This window comes from Corvus hawaiiensis, chromosome 35 (genome assembly GCF_020740725.1).
Source record: "Corvus hawaiiensis isolate bCorHaw1 chromosome 35, bCorHaw1.pri.cur, whole genome shotgun sequence".
NCBI classification, from domain to species: domain Eukaryota; kingdom Metazoa; phylum Chordata; class Aves; order Passeriformes; family Corvidae; genus Corvus; species Corvus hawaiiensis.
Window position 1 is genome coordinate 788662 of NC_063247.1, and position 18428 is coordinate 807089.

Below are 18428 nucleotides of genomic sequence, written 5' to 3' on the forward strand. Positions count from 1 at the left end.
ATATTTGGGCTGAGCTCCCCCTCCCCGGACACCTGTGGGATGGGGGAGTGATGCTCCCTTGGGTGAGGGGCTGTGAATTCAGGGAGTGCTCGGCCTCATGCTGCCTTCTCCTTTACTTGATCCTCTCTTGTCCCTCCTCTTCCTCCTCCTCCCACACCTCCTCTGCCTCCTCCTCCCACACCTCCTCTGCCATCCCTCCTCCTCCTCCCCCCAGCACCAGCGACACCCTGGGTCCCCCGTTCCCGAGCCCCTCGCAGCCCGCGGGAGCAGCGGGGATGGAGCCGGGACAGGTCGGGATGGGCAGCGCGGGGCTCTCGGCTGCTCCCACCCGCTGGGGGCGGGGCAACCCGGCCCGGGGAAAGGAGAGGGAAACTGGGAACATTGGGGGCTGCACATCCAAACTGGGCCTTGCTGGGGACCCTGGGTGGGGACTTGCAGCCCTTGGGGCTCCTCTCGGGAGCCTGGAGAGCCAAGAGGGGGAACACAGAGAGGGCTGGGGGATCCCAGGAGTGGCATCACTGGCAGTGACCGCTTTGTACTGGAGTAACTGGAACCTTACTGGGGCAACTGGGCTGGGACTGGGAATGACTACAAGCATGCTGAGGCCAACTTGTATATACTGGGAGTGTCTGTAACCATCCTAGGACTTACTGGAAGCACAATGGGAAACAACCATGCTGGGACCATGGGACCATGCTGGGGGCTACTGGGAGCAAGTGGGAGTGACTGGGTCTGAACTGGGGGCAACTGGGCACGACTGGGACAATGCTGGGAGGGACTGGGATCATATGAGGAGTGACTGGGACTATAATAGGGGCCACTGGGTTCAACAGGAACCACACTGGAAGATCATGAGAGCAGCTGTGCCCATGCCATGGTCATACTGGGATCCTACTGGAACTGGCTAGGATCATACTGGCAGTGACTGGAATAGTACTGGGGGTATCTGAGAGTGACTGCAATCATACTGGAATCAGACTGGGAGTGACTGGAAAGGTGCTGGCCGTGACTGGAACCATACTGGAGGTGACTGGGAGCAACAGAGACCATGCTGGGAACAAATGGGATCATATTTGGAGTAACTGGGAGTGACTGGATTCATACGGGGAACAACTGGGCCCACACTGGCAGTTACAGGGAGTCACTCTGGGCATGACTGGAATAATACTGGGAGTATCTGGGAGTCATACTGGGGGTGACTGAGTGCAACTGGGATCATACTGGGGGTCACTGGGTGCAACTGGGATCATACTGGAAGTGGCGGGAAGTGTCTGGGATATACTGGCATTGAGAGGGAGCAGTTGGGAACACATTTGGGGTAACTGGGATCATACTGGGAGTGACTGGAACCAGACTGGCAGTGACTACTGGTCTTACTGGGATCATGCTGGGAGCCACTGGGATTGCAGCAGGTGTGAACAGATCCTGACTAGGGCTTACTGGGAGCTACTGGGCCCATGTTGGGAGGAAAATGTGGACACATTGAGAGAAGCTGGGATCAGCTGGTAGGTGCAGGAACCATGCTGAGGGGACTGAGACCACAACTGGGGCAACTGGATTCATACTGGGAGCAACTGGGACAACACTTTGGGCAACTGCCGGAAACTGGGACCATGCTGGAAGCAACTGGGAGTAACTGGGAAAGACTGGGATCATTCTGAGGTAACTAGAACCATACTGGGGCAACTGGGAGTGCCTGGGAATGACTACAAGCATGCTGAGGCCAACTGGGATATACTGGGAGTGTCTGTAACCATACTGGGGCTTACTGGAATCACACTGGGAACAGTTGGGACAATGCTGGAGGCACCTGGGAGCAACTGGATCTATGCTGGGGGCAACTGGACATGACTGGGACTATTCTAGGGGCAACTGGGATCATACTGGGAGGAACCGGGAACACCTGGAACTATGCTGGGGGCAAGTGGGATCATACTGGAATTACGGTGGGAGCAGCAGGGTGAGACTGGGATCATACTGAGCGTGACTGGAATCATCCTGGGATTGACTGGGAATGGCTGTGAGCAACTGGAATCATGCTGAAAGCAACTGGGAAGAAGTAGGAAGGACTGGGAGCATGCTGGGGGTGACTGGGATATACTGGGAGAGACTGGGAGTCACGGGGATCATAGAGGAGGCTACTGGGCTCATGCTGGCACTGGCAGGCAACAACTGGGAGCACGCTGGGGCCCACTGGCATCATACTGGAAGTGACTGGGATCATACTGGGATTATAGTGGATGTCAATGGACTCTGACTGGGTGTTACTGGGAGCTACCAGGCCCATGCTGAGAACCAACTGGGGATACACTGGGATCAGACTGGGAGCAACTGGGAATGATAGGATGCATGCTGATGACAACTGGGATGTACGGGCAGTGACTGGGATAAAACTGAGAGCAACTGAACCATGCTGAGGTAACTGGGAGTGCCTGGGAATGACCACGAGAATGTTCAGGGCAACTGGGATATACTGGGAGTGTCTGAGACCATGCGGGTGGTGACTGGGACCACACTGGGAGCAACTGGGAATGTGCTGGGGGGAACTGGGACCACACTGGGGGCAAGTGTGAGTGACTGGGGCCCTGCTGGGAGAGACTGGCATCATACTGGCAGTGACAGGGACTACGCTAAGGGCAACTGGGAGAACTGGGAACACACTGGACAAAAGTGGAAGGAACTGGGTGCAACTGGGACCATGCTGGGGGCTAAATTGCATCATAATGGGGAATGACTGGGAGTGACTGGGTTCATACTGGCAGCAACAGAGATCCTACAGGGAGTGAGGGGAAGTGACCAGGATCATACCGGGACTGACTGCGCTCATACTGGGACTGATGAGGAAACTGGAACCACTCGGAGGGGGAACTGGGCTCATACTGGGACTGATGAGGAAACTGGAACCACTCGTGGGGGGGAACTGGGCTCATACTGGGAGCAGGCATTTCCCGGCCCCGGGACCCCTGAGCCCCTTTCCCGGCCGTGCCGCCCCTGCAGCCCCCAGACCCCCCCGCCGGGGTCCCGCCAATCCCAAGGGTCCCCCCTCTCGGGCTCCCCGCTTTGGGCTCCTGGGGCTCTCCTCTCTCTGGGGTCCCGCTTAGGGAAGCCGGGGCTCCCGGGGGTCCCCAAAACCGGTGTCCCCCCGCCCCCGCGCGCTCCCCACGGGGCCCCGGCAGAGCTCGGAGGGCCCGGCCCGGGAAGCCCAACCCCCACCGCGGGGGGACCCGCATCCCCCCGCCCCCGCCGGGGCTCTGCCGCCACCGCCACCGGCACCCCTAAAAACACCTCCCGGGACCCCACGATGTCCCCCCGAGGGCATCTGCGGCTCGGCTTTGGAGTCCCGCAAGCTCCAAACATCCCCCCAAAAAACCCCAAACCCAGGGACACCCCGGGACATTTGGGGCGAGCTCCCCCTCCCCGGGCACCTGCGGGACGGGGGGCGATGGTCCCGGGGGGCTGCGAGTTCAGGGAGCGCTGGAGCCGAGCGCTTCCTCCTCTCCTCCAGCTTCCCGCTGCCGCTCCGCCTCTTCCTCCTCCTCCTCCTCCTCCTCCTCCCGCCTCTCCCCAATCCCACCTCCGCCTCCTCCTCCTCCCCTTTCCCCTCCCCCGTTCCCGAGCCCCTCGCAGCCCGCGGGAGCAGCGGGGATGGAGCCGGGACAGGTCGGGATGGGCAGCGCGGGGCTCTCGGCTGCTCCCACCCGCTGGGGGCGGGGCAACCCGGCCCGGGGAAAGGAGAGGGAAACTGGGAACATTGGGGGCTGCACATCCAAACTGGGCCTTGCTGGGGACCCTGGGTGGGGACTTGCAGCCCTTGGGGCTCCTCTCGGAGCCTGGAGAGCCGGGAGGGGGAACGCAGAGAGGGCTGGGGGATCCCAGGAGTGGCATCACTGGCAGTCACTGCTTTGTACTGGGATCGTACTGAGATCATACTGGCAGTGACTGGGCTGTACTGGGATCGTACTGACATCATACTGGGAGTAGCTGGGCCCATGCCGGGGGAGACTGCAATCACACTGAGGGAGACTGGGATCATGCTGGGATCATACTGGGAGTGAGTAGGAGCCTTTGGGGGGCAATTGAGACCATACTGGGGGCAAATGGGATACAGTGGGAGTGACTGGGATCATGCTGAGGGTGACTGGGAGCAACTGGGAGTGACTGGGTGCATGCTGGGGGTGATTGGAAGCAACTGGGCTTCTGCTGTGATGAACTGGGATGATGCTGGAAGTGACTGGGATCAGACTGGCAGTGAGTGTGACTACACTGAGGCTGACTGGGAGTGGTTGTAAGCAAATGCGATCATGCTGGGAGGAACTGGGAGTGACTGGGAATATGCTGGAGGGAACTGGGAGTGACTGGAAAAAAAGTGAGGGTGAAAGAGAGCCACTGGAATCTGTGGGGGGCAACTGGTTCATACTGGCAGTGACTGGGAGCACACTGGGGTCATATTTGGATCCTGTTGGGAGTGACTGGACTAATACTGGGGGTATCTGAGAGTGACTGGGAAACGCAGCATGCATATCATCCCCCATACTGGGGGTGACTGGCAGCAACTGGGAGCATGCTGGGAGCAAATGGCATCATACCGGGACTGACTGGGTTGATCTAGGAAGCAACTGGAACCATGGTGGAGGCAACTGGGCCCATACTGGGAGTGACTGGAAATAACTGCGATTATACTGTGAGCATACTGGGAGTGCTGGCATGTGACTAGGATCATACTGGAGGTTATTGGGTTCATATTGGTGTTGTAAGGGAGCAACTGGGATCACACTTTTGGCTACTGGGAGCAACTGAGAGCAACTGGGATCATTCTGCAAGCAAAGTGGAGTAACTGGGAAGGACTGGATGCATGCTGGAGGCAACTGGGATATACTGGGCATGACTGGTATGATACTGGGATGACAAACACCTTCCTGGGACCACTGGGAGCGTCTGGGAATGACTACAGATATGCTGAGGGCAACTGGGATATACTGGGAGTGTGTGTAACCATACTGGGGGTGGCTGGGGATACACTGGGAGCAACTGGGATTAACTGGGATTTACAGAGCCTTCCCTGGGACAGCTGGAAGTGATCCCCCCGTTCCCGCCGCCCTCCCTCGGGCACTGCCGCATCTCCCAACCTGCACCGCCGGGATCTGCCCGGAGCAGCGCGATGGCTCCAGCGCTGGGGCCGGGGGCTCCTGGGGCGGCGAGGGGGGAGTGGGACCTTGGCCCCCCCGGGAGCCCCCTGAACTGCTGTTTCCCGGAACGGGACCCCCTGAACCCCCATTTGCAGCATCGGGACCCCCCTGCTCCCCGTTATCCTCCACAGGGACCCCCCTAAATCCCTTATTTCCAGACATCAGGACCCCTCTGCTCCCCTTTTCCTGGCTCTCCCATGTCTCCCAGCCTCAGACTTCCTGTGTTCTGGATCCTGGGATGCCCTGGAATGCCTCGGACCCCCATTCCTGCCTTTCCCAGCCCCGAGCCCCACCTTTCTGCAAAACCGGAGACCCCCTGTACTCCCCTTCCCGGATGTGGCAGGTGTCCCCCCCCATTATCCCCCTATTCTGGGAAACCCTGGACTCCCTTGTCCTGGGCACAGGTGTACTAGTTTGAAAACAAACCAGTGGGAGGCACCAAGTCAGAATAACAATTTAATGGGGAAATTAAAGAAAAGGAATAAAAGTAGAAGAAAACACTGGTTCAAACTGACAGAGTCAAGATACAACCTGACACCCTGTTAGTCAGGGGGGGTGGTAGCAGTCTGGTTGAATGGTGGCTGCAGTCCTCTGAAGCAGTGATCCTGTAGAAAAAGGGTCTGCTCTTCCTCAGAAGGTCCAGTGGTGGCTGTGTAGCTCCTGTCCTCTGGAAATCCAGTGGGAAGGGATGTCTCTGGTGTTCAGAGTCCCAGATTATATCCACAATGGGATGCTTGGTTCCTCCCTCTGGGTGGAGCATCTCACAATGGGGTAATGAGACATGAGGCCAGGTGTTGATTAGGCTCATTAACAGAAGATAGTCCAGAGGGAGTTATCTCTGAGTCATGCGGCAGGACAATGATGGGCAATCAACAGCAAGATAGTCTGGGGGGAGGAGGCAAGGAAACACGGCCCCACCTGATTTCAACAACTTACGAGGATGGTGATAGAATACACTGCAACCCAGGACAACAGGGGCCCCCTGGAACTCCCTTCTACCTCTCCCAGTCCCTGCACTCCCCTTTCCTTGACCCTGAGACCCCCCTGGACTCCCATTCCTGAGAACCAGGATGCCCTTTTACCCATTTCCCTGGCACTGAGACCCCCCTGCACCCCCTTATCCGGCACCAACACAACCTTTTCCTGGTCACCCTGCCTCTCCCAGCCCCCAGATACACCATTTTCCCTGACCCTGGGACCCCTGGGCCCCCATTCCTGCATTTCCCAGCCCCCAGACCCTCCTTCCCTCACACTGAGGGCCCCTGGCATCCCCTTTCCTGGGCACAGGATTCCCTGGACACCCCATCCCACCTCTCCCAGTCCCTGCACCCCCATTCCTTGACTCTGAGCCCCTGAACCTCCTTCCAGCTTTCCCAGCTCTTCAAGTCCCTCCTCTCCTTGACCTGTGGACCCCCCTGGATCCCCAAACTCCCACCCCCCCAGATCTCTGTGTCCCCCCAGTTCTCCACTCCCTGCAGTACCTGGAAGTGGCGCTGTCAGAGCCTGGCCTGGGGTCCCCCAGTCCCTGATCACGGGGATGTGGATGGGACCCCCTCCGAGTGCTGCCACAGTGAGCGGGGCTGGATGGAGCTGCAGGCACGGGGATGGGAGCGGGACTCGAGTAAGGATATTGGGATAGCCAGACCTGGGATATTTGGATAGCCAGATCCAGGATACTGGGACAACTAGACCCAGGATACTGGGACAGCCAGACCCAGGATATTGGGACAGCCAGACCCGGAATATTGGTACAGCCAGACCTGGGATATTGGGATAGCCAGACCCCAGATATTTGGACAGCCAGACCCAGGATATTGGGATATCCAGACCTGAGACATTGGGATGGCCAGACCCGGCTCAAGGAGAGGAACCGGCACGTGGCCAACAGTGACGTGGAGACAGGGCCAGTACAACCAGAGTGGGGGGAGCCGGGGGCTGGGCTGGGATCTGTGGGAATGGACTGGATTTCTAGGGGTGGGATCTGTGGGAGAGGGATGGGATCTGTGGGAGAGGGATGGGATCTGTGGGCCTGGCATAGGAATCCAGGGAGCTGCAAGGGACACGACTCCATGGGTCTGTTCTCTCCTCATTCCCAGGTCTCCCCACGGTGCAGGTGGTTTCCAGCTGTGACCTCCTGTCCAACGGAGCGTCCATGGATCCCACCGGCACGGCTACGATGGGTGGGATTTCATCTCCTTCTGTTGGGGTTTTAAGAGATCTAGGTTTTTTTCTGTTAAAGGAATTTTCCCCCATTCTGTTACTAAGACAATAAATCGCTGGGTGCTTAAGAGAAGACAAAAAGGGCCTGGCCACTCTTTTGTTTCACCTGGGTGTGGGTTCAGTTCGCTCTCAGCGTCTGGAGAGAGAAGCTGGAGAGAAAGGAGCTGCTGGTTCCTTTTTCTCGGCTGTTTTTTCTTTCTGCTGGAAACAACGCCGGGATCCCAAAGCCGCTTTCCCTGCCCTGCTGGAGGCCGGGCTGTGGCTGCCCTTCCCCGCTGCTGCTTCGAGCCTTCGCTGCGTTGTAGCCATGCTCGCCCTGCCTGCCCAGACCTCCAGGGGGTTCCCCTTTTGGATACATCTCGTCTGCCACCCAGGATTTGTGCTTGTGCCTGCCGTTCCAGCCTGCTGTTCCAGCCTGCTGTTCCTGAGAGTCCGGGATCGGCTGCCCAGGGGTTTGTGAAGCCTTTGTTCCATCCCTCCCGGGATCCCAGGGCACCGGTGCCGCGTGCTCCCCGAGCTCGCTCCGGAGCGCCCCCTGCAGCCGCGGGGGAACCATCGCACCTGCCCTGCTCACCGGGAGCCGCCAGCGCCCCTGCCGGCTGCGAGCGGAACTGCACCCGAGGGGAAAGGGCCTGACAGCCGAGAAGGCTGGCACTGGGTTTGTGATTGTTTGCTGTTACTGCCATAGTTGTTGTTGTTTTGTTTGACTGGTTATATACATATATATATATATATATATAGTAAAGAACTGTTATTCCTATTTCCCACATCTTTGCCTAAAGGCCCTTGATTTCAAAATATAATAACTCAGAGGGAAAAGGGGTTATATCTGCCACTTCAAGAGAGGCTTCTGCCTTCCTTAGCAGACACCTGTCTTTCAAAACCAAGACAGAGGCAGAGGAGGCTTTGGCCCCAGGGTGTAATGCCGCTGTACCGGGCAGCAAAAGAAAAGGCTGCTCCGGTCTCGCCCCTGGACCTTCCCGGACTGCACTGTGACAGTGCATCTGACCCACTACAACCGTTTCTGGGAGTCACTTAAGATGCGGGCTCTGGAGGAAGGCGATTGGGATTTATTGGAAACACTGGGGATGCCATGCAGAGTTGAAGATCCTGAGAGTAATCGGGAAGCTGTTACACTGCATCCACAGGCTGCACCAGTAGTTCAGGATGGTAGTGACACCCTGAAAGGGGAGATCCGAGCTTTCCCAGTGTATAAGGCTCTCCCAAATTCAGGCCAGCATGATAAGCATGAGGTAATTGCCTGGAAGGTTGCACAGGGTCTGCAATCCAAGGTTACACAACATGGGCTAGGTTCTGCTGAGGTTATGCAAATGATAAGGGTAATAAACACGGATTTGCTTGCTCCATTTGATATCAGACACTTAGGTCAAATCCTATTTCAACCTGTACAATGTGCAGTTTTTGAGACTACCTGGAGAAAGCTGGCCGACAAGGCTGCATTAGGGAATATGCAGCTCTCTGCTGAGGAGCCTAGACATGCAGTGGGGACAGATGCTCTTATGGGGACTGGTGCCTTCTCTGATCCCAATCTCCAGGGTACCTTGTCCTCTAGCATCCTGCAGCAAGCTCAACAGGTTGGCATGACAGCCCTGTTGAAAACCATAGAGATGGCTGCTCCTAGAAAGCGATATACTGAAATAATTCGGGGCGATCCGAGTCATATCTCTTTTTCATGGAGAAGGTCACTGCTTCTCTCGAGAAGCAGGTTGACGATGACAGGTTAAAGCAGATGTTAAGGCAGTTAGTGAGAGATAATGCGAACGAGGAGCACAGAAAAATCATAGATGCATTACCAGGAGAACCTGAACTCACAGACATGGTCGAGGCCTGCTCTAAGGTGGGATCTGGGAACCAGAAAAGGTCTGCTTTGGCTGCGCTTTTGCAGCCTGTTCATGCATCTTCTGGTCGTGAACCAAAGCAAACCAAACACGTGAAAAAACAGAAACGGCCTAAGCTGAGCCAAAAAGAGAACACACCGATGCCCCAGTGCAAGAGGTGTGGCAGGCCAGGGCATTGCTCGGACTATTGTAGATCCCAGACTCATGCCGATGGTCGGCCTTTGTTGGGAAACTTCTGCCGGGGTGCAAGGAAGGGGAATTACTCTCCGATGCAGTCGCTCCCCCAGAGGGTGGCACAGGTACAGGCACAAGCCTACTCAGCTACCCTACAGACAGCAGCCAGGGATCAGATGGTTTTGACACCCACACCTCAGCAGCAGTTGTCTTAGACTCTAGTGGTATTTATAAGGTTCCCTTGGATGCATATGGACCCCTAGCCCAGGGATCCAGTACAATGCTGGTGGGAAAACCTGATGTTGCCCATCAAGGAATCTTAGTGCACTCAGGAGTTATTGATGCTGACTTTACAGGTCAGATTCATGCTACGGTCTCCACGCAAAAACCCCTTGTCACTATTCCTGAAAAGACCTGCCTTGCTAACTTAGTGCCTTTTAAGTCTTGTGTCCCCAGCATAGAACAACAAACTCACAAAGATAACGGCAGTGGATCTACAGGACTTCCGCAGGCCTTCTGGACTGCAGACATCTCTGACCAAAGGCCAAAGATGACATGTACCCTGATCCTGCCGAACGCCCATCGGCCCCGGATTCAGCTTCGAGGTTTGATTGATATGGGTGCTGATGTAACTATCATCTCCTTCTCTGCATGGCCTCCCTCATGGCCTTTAGCCCCGGTGGGATCGGCCATCACAGGAGTAGGAGGAACCACACAGAGCTATTTAAGCGAACGGCCTGTGAGGGTGAAGGACTCAGAGGGGCACATAGCTACAATTAGGCCTTATGTTACTACCACTTCCCTTAACCTTTGGCGGCGGGATGTGTTGGCAGCTTGGGGGTATGGATTGGGACAAATTTTTGATAGGGGTCACTGTGCGTGAGGGCACACAGTATCCTACACTGCCTTTGTGGTGGCTTGTCCCACAGCGGGGATTACTGCAACAAGCATATTTCAAACCAGGAGTCTCGTGGAAAGCGAAGTATATATGGACAGATTTGTGGTAGATGTTTCAGAGATGTTTATTTCTCCAGCCGCATGGCCGGGGCTCAGCTCAGGAACTCTGCAGTCATGGGACCCCAGGGTCCTTGGCCACACCAGGGAACCCAAACCAACCAATGGGGAACAAGGCTGAGCAGGGGCAGGGAAACCCCGTGTCTCCCCCCCAGGGCCCATCTCCCAGGGCTCCATGGCAGGGGAGGAGACCCCAACAGTGGCTGACTAACACACCAATCTTTGAGCTGCAGTAGCCCCTACCAAAGGAGAAGTTAGACGCCCTTCGTCATCTGGTTCGGGAACAGTTACAACAGGGGCACATGGTGTCTTCCACTAGTCCCTGGAATACTCCTGGTTTTGTAATTAAGAAGGAATCAGGGAAATGGAGATTATGGCAGGACCTCCGGAAAGTTAATGCAGTAATGGAAGGTATGGGGGCATTGCAGCCTGGCATGCTCTCTCCCACCATGATTCCTACGGGGTGGGACATCCTGATCATTAATTTGAAGGATTGCTTTTTCACAATTCCTTTGCATCCTGATGACAAACCAAAGTTTGCCTTTACTGTGCCTGCCGTTAACAATGCTGAACCTGCTAAGAGATACCAATTGAAGGTCCTCCCTCAAAGGTTGAGGAACAGCCCAATTATCTGTCAGTGGTATGTCACCCAAGCTTTATCCGGAGTCTGTGAGCAGTTTCCTGATGCACACTGCTACCATTACATGGATGATATCTGGGTGGCAGCGTCCACCTGGGATGAGCTGCTGAGAATACAGCTTCAGCTGCTCGCTGGTCTGCATGCCTATGAGTTAGAGGTAGCTCCAGAGAAAGTTCAACAGCATCCTCCTTGGAAATATTTAGGAGTGAAAATTTGGGACCAAACTATCCAACGCCAAGAGGTGCAATTCCCGGATTCAACTAAAAGTTTGAATGATGCTCAGAAACTGCTGGGTGTCATCAATTGGTTACGATCTTATTTAGGTCTAACTACGAAGTAACTTTCTCTGCTTTTTAATATTTTAAAGGAGGACCCTGATCTGAATTCACCTCGGGAGTTGACTCCGTAAGTGTGATGAGCGCTGCAGGAGGTCCAATGGGCTGTTGCCGCTTGTCAGGTTTATCAAGTGGATCCCTCCATTGCTATCACTGTTTTCATTACTATTCCAGACCTCTGTCCTACAGGTATCATTGGCCAGTGGAATGCACAATGGTCTGATCCTTTGCATATCCTAGAATGGGTCTTTTTGCCCCATCAGCCGAAAAGGACTGTGACCACAGTGTTTGAATTGGTCGCTTCTCTGATAATCAAATGCCGCCAACGGTGTTTGCAACTGATGGCTGCGGATCCTGCAGTAATTGTCATTCCGATCTCAAAGGAATACTTTGAGTGGAGCCTTATCCATAGTGCTCCTTTGCAAAGTGTGCTGCAAAACTTTTCAGGGCAGATCACTTACCATCTGCCCAGCCATAAATTACTGCAGTGGGCAAAATCGACCGTACTTTCCTTGTGGTCGAGAAATAGCTGAGTGCCAGTGCAAGGACCCAGCATCTTTATGGATGGTTCTGGGAAAACTGGGAAAGCCATTGTTACCTGGAAGGAGGGATCGGAATGGCAGGTGCTGAAGGAACACGAGTCAGGCTCTGCTCAGTTAGTTGAATTAAGGGCTGTTACCATGGCTTTTCAACGATTCTCACAGGAACCTTTGAATTTGGTTACTGACTCTGCTTATGTAGCAGATATCTCCCAACACTCCGATTGTTCATTTCTGAAGGAGGTGAACAATGCGGCTCTGTTTTCGCTGTTGCAAACCTTGTGGTCTGCAATTCAGGCTCGTGTGCATCTGTATTACATTCTGCACATTCGAAGCCACACCGATTTACCAGGCTTTTTAACAGAAGGCAATGCCAGGGCTGACATGCTGGCCAATCCTGCGTGGGTAGGGCCTCAGCTTGACAAAATTTCACAAGCCAAGGCATCGCACAGTTTCTTCCATCAAAGTACACATACCCTGCAGAAGCAATTTCCTTTGATGCCAACCGAAGCACATGACATTGTCAGCGCTTGTGCTGACTATCACGGACTTGCTGTGCCTTTGCTACCGGGGCTAAACCCCAGAGGGCTAAAAGCCTTGCAGATTTGGCAAACGGATGTAACTTACATCCCCGAATTTGGTTGGCTAAAATATGTGCACGTGTCTATTGACACTTTCTCCTCAGCTATGTGGGCTTCTGCTCACACTGGAGAGAAGGGCCGTGATGTCATTGCCCATTGGAAATTGGCTTTCTTGGTCCTGGGCTACTGTGAAGACTGATAATGGTCCTGCCTATGCCTCGGAGAAGATGTGGCAGTTCTTGCACCTATGGGGTGTAGACCATACCTTTGGTATCCCACATTCTCCTACTGGCCAAACCATTGTCGAACGCGCCCATGGTACTTTGAAGCGTGTTTTGGAAAAACAAAAAGGGGAATGCATAGAGAAACCCCACAGAGCCGACTAGCAAAAGCTTTGTATACAATTAATCACCTTACAGCACCACAAAATTCAAATAATCCTGTTATTCTGAATCATTTTCTCTCATTGCAGTCTGCAGGCGACACACAACTGCCCCGGGCAAAAGTCTGGGTACGGAATTTACTCACTAACCAGTGGGAAGGCCCGCATGAGCTTATCGTTTGGGGTCATGGGTATGCTTGCGTTTCCACAGATACTGGGCTATGGTGGCTACCTTCAACATGTGTTCACCCTGACCTACGGCACCAGAGGCAGAACAGGCAACCTCCAAATGATGACCAGAATGCAGACCATCCAAATGGTGACCAGAACGTAGATCATCAGCCTAATGACACTTCTGACGATGATCAGGATGTCAACCATCAGGCAGATGGTCCTTCCACAAGCAGAGACTGAACTTTAAATTTCTTGTTATGGAGTCAGATAGTTAAAGCCCTGTAGTGGCTTGGTCTAAAATACTCATTACTGTTTATCTTCTGTGAGATAAGAATTAGGAGAAATGCAAAGCAGGCACCAAACTTGAAAGAATATAAAGAAGTTTATTAACAGACCTAAAAGAGGCGAAAAAAAAAATTATACCACCTTCAGAACTCTCCTCCTCCCCCCACCTTTCTCCCTTCTCCCACTGACAATGTAAAAAGACAACCCTTAAGATGTTCAGTCTGTTTATCACTTCCATAATAACCTTGTTCAGTCCATTTAGAAAGAAAGTCTCTTGTTGCTCGTGCTATGAAAACAATATCACAACGAGACAGCCGCCCACTTGCAAATATTGTTCAGTCCATTTAGGAAGAGGTCTCTCTGCTGGCATGTGAGTCCCTTCCCCCGACTTGCAGCTTTTAGAGGTCACACACAGATAGCAATTGGTTTTCCCGCAACTGCTTTTGAGGGTCCACTCTTGAAGGTTTTTGGGGTATAATTTTAAGGTTGAGCCGTTCAGAAACAAAAAACAGAGGCCCTTCTCCTTCCCTGGGAGCAAAGGGTCTTCCTCATCTTCATCGTTAGGACTATCTCTGGGAGCATCTCTAGGAACTGAGGTTTCTCCTTTCCCATTTGGAGCAAAAGTCCTCATCTGGTCCATCTCTCCCTGTCCAAACATCTCATGAAATTACAGCTGCGTCAGCATCTGCCTATCTCAGCGCAGGTGCTTTTGCTTGTGAGTTGAACACTCCACCCCCCATATCTTTCTGAAATTACGACGGGATACTCTGATATATCAGAGCTTCACAACAGAATTTCAGCTTTAAACAGCTCCTCTCTCTCTTCCCTCAGGTTTTCAGCTCTTCACAGCAATAAAAGTGTTACTCTCACCTCGGCCTTGCAGCTGGAATGTGGCTTATTGCTGTTGGTCACCTGACCTCTGCCGGACAGTGGTGCCGCTCTGCTGAAATCTTGGCCGCAGTGGAGGGGGGTGGTTCCAAGCCGCTCTGGCTGCCCACAGCCCTGCTGGCGGGGGTCATCCTGGAGCCGTGGCCCGGCCTGGCCTGGGCTAAGCAGGGCCTGGGCCTGGCCCACTGGGCCCCGCTCGGGCCCCGCAGCCACCTGCCCCAGAGCCAGAAATGAGAGAGAGCTTAGGGGGGAGTTTGTCTGTTCTTAAGTGTGGATCACAGAGGCGGTCACAACTTTAAGTGGCTTAAAGAATTGTCCATATTCAAACTGGCCAGCTGATAGGTTCTATCAGGTCATAGAGGAAACAGTAAGCACCCCTTAGCAAGGACATCCCTTCTAGGACTATGCTTGCTAACCTATGACAAGCCCTTAAGGCTATATTTAGAATCTATAACTGATGTAAATTTCTATTTAGGATTAATACCTTGTAGAATTGTTACCTTAAAAAACAAAAAAAGGGGAATTGTGGATAAAAATATGCAACTAGCAAGAATTTTTCTTGCTTCTTTCCAGTCTCATGAGATATTTTTCTCTCTCATGGAAGATATTAGTAGAGGTCTATAAGCTATGAACTCCTACGACCTTGCAAAACTTTGTTTATAGTACAGTAGAAAAATATTTTGACAATGGATGTTTTAGGATTTTAGCTGATCACCCCAAGGGGTGGTTGATCCTTTGACCAATTAGACTATGAATAAAAAAGTCTATAAAAGAGTTTGTAAAATAATTAAATAAGGGACTCTTGCTGCACAATGCCTGCTTGCTGGATCTCTCCTCTCCTCCCTACCACTGTGGGACACCGTGATAAGCCATAGAGGTGGCTGCTGCAAAAAGCTGCTGGAAGCTTTCACCGTGTCCGACAGAGCCAATCCCTGATGGCTCTGAAAATGGACATGCTGCTGGCCAAAACTGGGCCAATGAGAGAGGCTGGTGACACCTCTGTGATAACAGATTTAAGAAGAAAATCACAACAAAGTGGGCACGCACAGTTTTTTCCTAGCCAGAGAAGAGGAGGAGGTGAGAACATGTGAGGGAAACCACATGGAGACACCAGAGTCAGTGGAGAAGGAGGGGCAGGAGGTGCTCCAAGTGCTGGAGCCAAGATTCTTCTGCAGGCTGTGGTGAAGACAATGGTGAAGAAGCTGTGCCCCTGCAGCCGATTGGGACCCATGGGGGATGCAGAGATCCACCTGCAGCCCATGGGAATCCAAGGGGGATGGAGAGATCCACCCACAGCCTCTGGAGATCCATGGGGGATGCAGAGATCCATCCACAGCCCATGGGGATCCACGGGGGATGCAGAGATCCATCCACAGCCCATGGGGGTGGTGCCCATGCCAGTGCACATGGATGCCTGAAGGTGGCTGTGCTCCAGTGGGAGACCCAGTGAACAGAGAGGGCCCTGCTCCCAGGCTGGAGCAGCCTGTCCTTGGAGGACTGAACCCCATGGAAGAGTGACCAACACCGCAGCAGTTTTGGGAGGACTGTGTGCCCATGGGAGGGACTCACGCTGCAGCAGGTTTGGCAGGACTGCTGCCCGTTAGAGTGGACCCATGCTGAACAAGTTCATGGAGAACTGTTTCCTGTGGGAGGGACTCCAGGGTGCAGCCGGGGAAGGACTCCTCTCCCTGAGGAGAGGAAGGAAACCTCAGGTGACAAACTGAGCAAACCCCCAACGCCCTTTCCCCTGCGCTGTCGGTGGGAAGGAGGGAGGGCTTGGGGAAAAAAGGTGTTAATTTAAGGGCTCATTTTACTTCTCATTATCCTGCTCTGATTTTGTCAGTAATAAACTCACTTTGTACCTCTAAGATGAGCCTGTTTTGCCCTTGGAGTGTTTTCTCCCAGCCCTTCATTACATTGTTCTCTCCTCTGCCCAGCTGTGGCAGGGGAGGGTCAGTGAGTGACTCTCATGGGTGCCTGGAGCAGGGCCAGTGCCCAACCATGACAGGCACTCATGGCCCTGCTGTGCCCAGAGCCCTGCATGGGACCTGGATTGACTCCAGGTTTATTCCAAACCCAGGGAAAGGGTTGTTTACCATGGCAAAATCCGGCCTGAAAGCGTCCCACCGTGTGCAGTTCCCATTGCTCCAGGATCCCGTTAAAACCCATCCCTGGGCTGGAAAACCCTTTCCAGGCATTAATTGTTCCCAGTATCCAAGTTGACCCTGGCCTGGCACAGCTGGAGGCCGTTCCCTCTCATCCCATCCCTCATTCCCTGGGAGCAGAGCCCAATCCCAGCTGGCTCCAACCTTTCCAGGTTCCAGCCAGGAACTCTCCCGTGGGCGCTGGGGCTGAGCTGTCGCTGCTCCCAGGGCACATCCTGGGACTGAGGTGGAAAATACATCAATGGCTCGGAGAGAGGAGAAAGGAAATCTGGAGACTGTGCTCTTGTGCCTTACAAATTTATTGGAAAACGGAAAAATTCTTCAGGAATTTGAACTCTTTTCTATTCAACCTATTGTGTATTCATGTTTTTATATCCTATACTGCAATATAAATATACAATTTGTGTAGCAATGGGGAACAAAGACAACAGACTCCCTTGTATGTCCCAAGAAGATCTGTTTATTGACAAAAATCACCCCCTCTTTATACCCTTAATCTCAACTGAACACAACCAAAATCAAACCAAACTTAACAGCAGAAGGGCACAGTCATGACATACATGGACAGTGCCTCTTTCAAGGGCCAAAAAGCCATTTATTAAACAAAGAAGCCCCTTTTATACACCTTTTGTATGTTCTCATTCGTGTTACAGATTCATTGGCTGCTAAACTATTACAATAGACACATTGGCTATTACTAACTACAACATACTACCATTGGCTACCAATGGCAAAAGCATTCAAGCATTCAGAAAAACAACAGGTGCAGATATGTTGCTGTTTTTCTCCTTCTATTGTTTAACTTTCATGCTTCTGTTGACACTACATTCTCATGGGTAAAAATTAATTGTTTTTCTTCTCACGGACTTTTCTCATGGTCCTTCTCTAGCACAAGTAATAGGCCATAGAAATAATTTTAAAAAGGCAAAAAGGCCTTCAATTTATAAGGTTTTACTTAAATGCGACAGATCCAGTTGCTCCCAGGTGCCCCCAGCGTGGTCCCAGTTGTCCCCAGCATGGTCCCAGCTGTTCCCAGTGTGATTCCAGTAAGCCCCAGTATGGTTACAGACACTCCCAGTATATCCCAGTTGGCCTCAGCATGCTTGTAGTCATTCCCAGGCACTCTCAGTTGCTCCAGTAAGGTTCCAGTTACCTCAGAATGATCCCAGTCTTTCCCAGTTACTCCCAGTTGCTTCCAGCATGGTCCCAGTTTCTGGCAGTTTCCCAAAGTGTTGTCCCAGTTGCTCCCAGTATGAATCCAGTTGCCCCAGTTGTGGTCTCAGTCCCCTCAGCATGGTTCCAGTACCTTCCAGCTGATCCCAGCTGCTCCCAATGTGTCCACATTTTCCTCTCAACATGGGCCCAGTAGCTCCCAGTAAGCCCTAGTCAGGATCTGTTCACACCTGCTGTAATTCCAGTGGCTCCCAGCATGATCCCAGTAGGAACCGTAGTCTCTGCCAGTCTTGTTCCAGTCACTCCCAGTATGATCCCAGTTACCCCAAATGTGATCCCAACTGCTCCCTCTCAATGCCAGTATGATCCCAGACACTTCCTGCCACTTCCAGTATGATCCCAGTTGCACCCAGTCCCCCTCCAGTATGGTTACAGTCACCCCCAGTATGACACCAGTCACTCCCAGATACTCCCAGTATTATTTTAGTCATGCCCAGAGTGACTCCCTCTCACTGCCAGTGTGGGCCCAGTTGTTCCCAGTATGAATCCAGTCACTCCCAGTTACTCCAAATATGATCCCATTTGTTCCCAGCATGGTCTCTGTTGCTCTCAGTCACCTCCAGTATGGTTCCAGTCATGGATGTCAGGGATGAGCTGGCTGCTATGGGCAGGCATGAGAGAGGGACCAAACCAACCCGGCCCCTGACTGGACAAATGTGTCCAGATACCCTGATTGACACTGGGAGGGGAGAACAGGCCTTGCGCAAGCCCCGAGGGTTGTGCCTTTGGCTAACCCTCGTAGCCAAGTGCCCA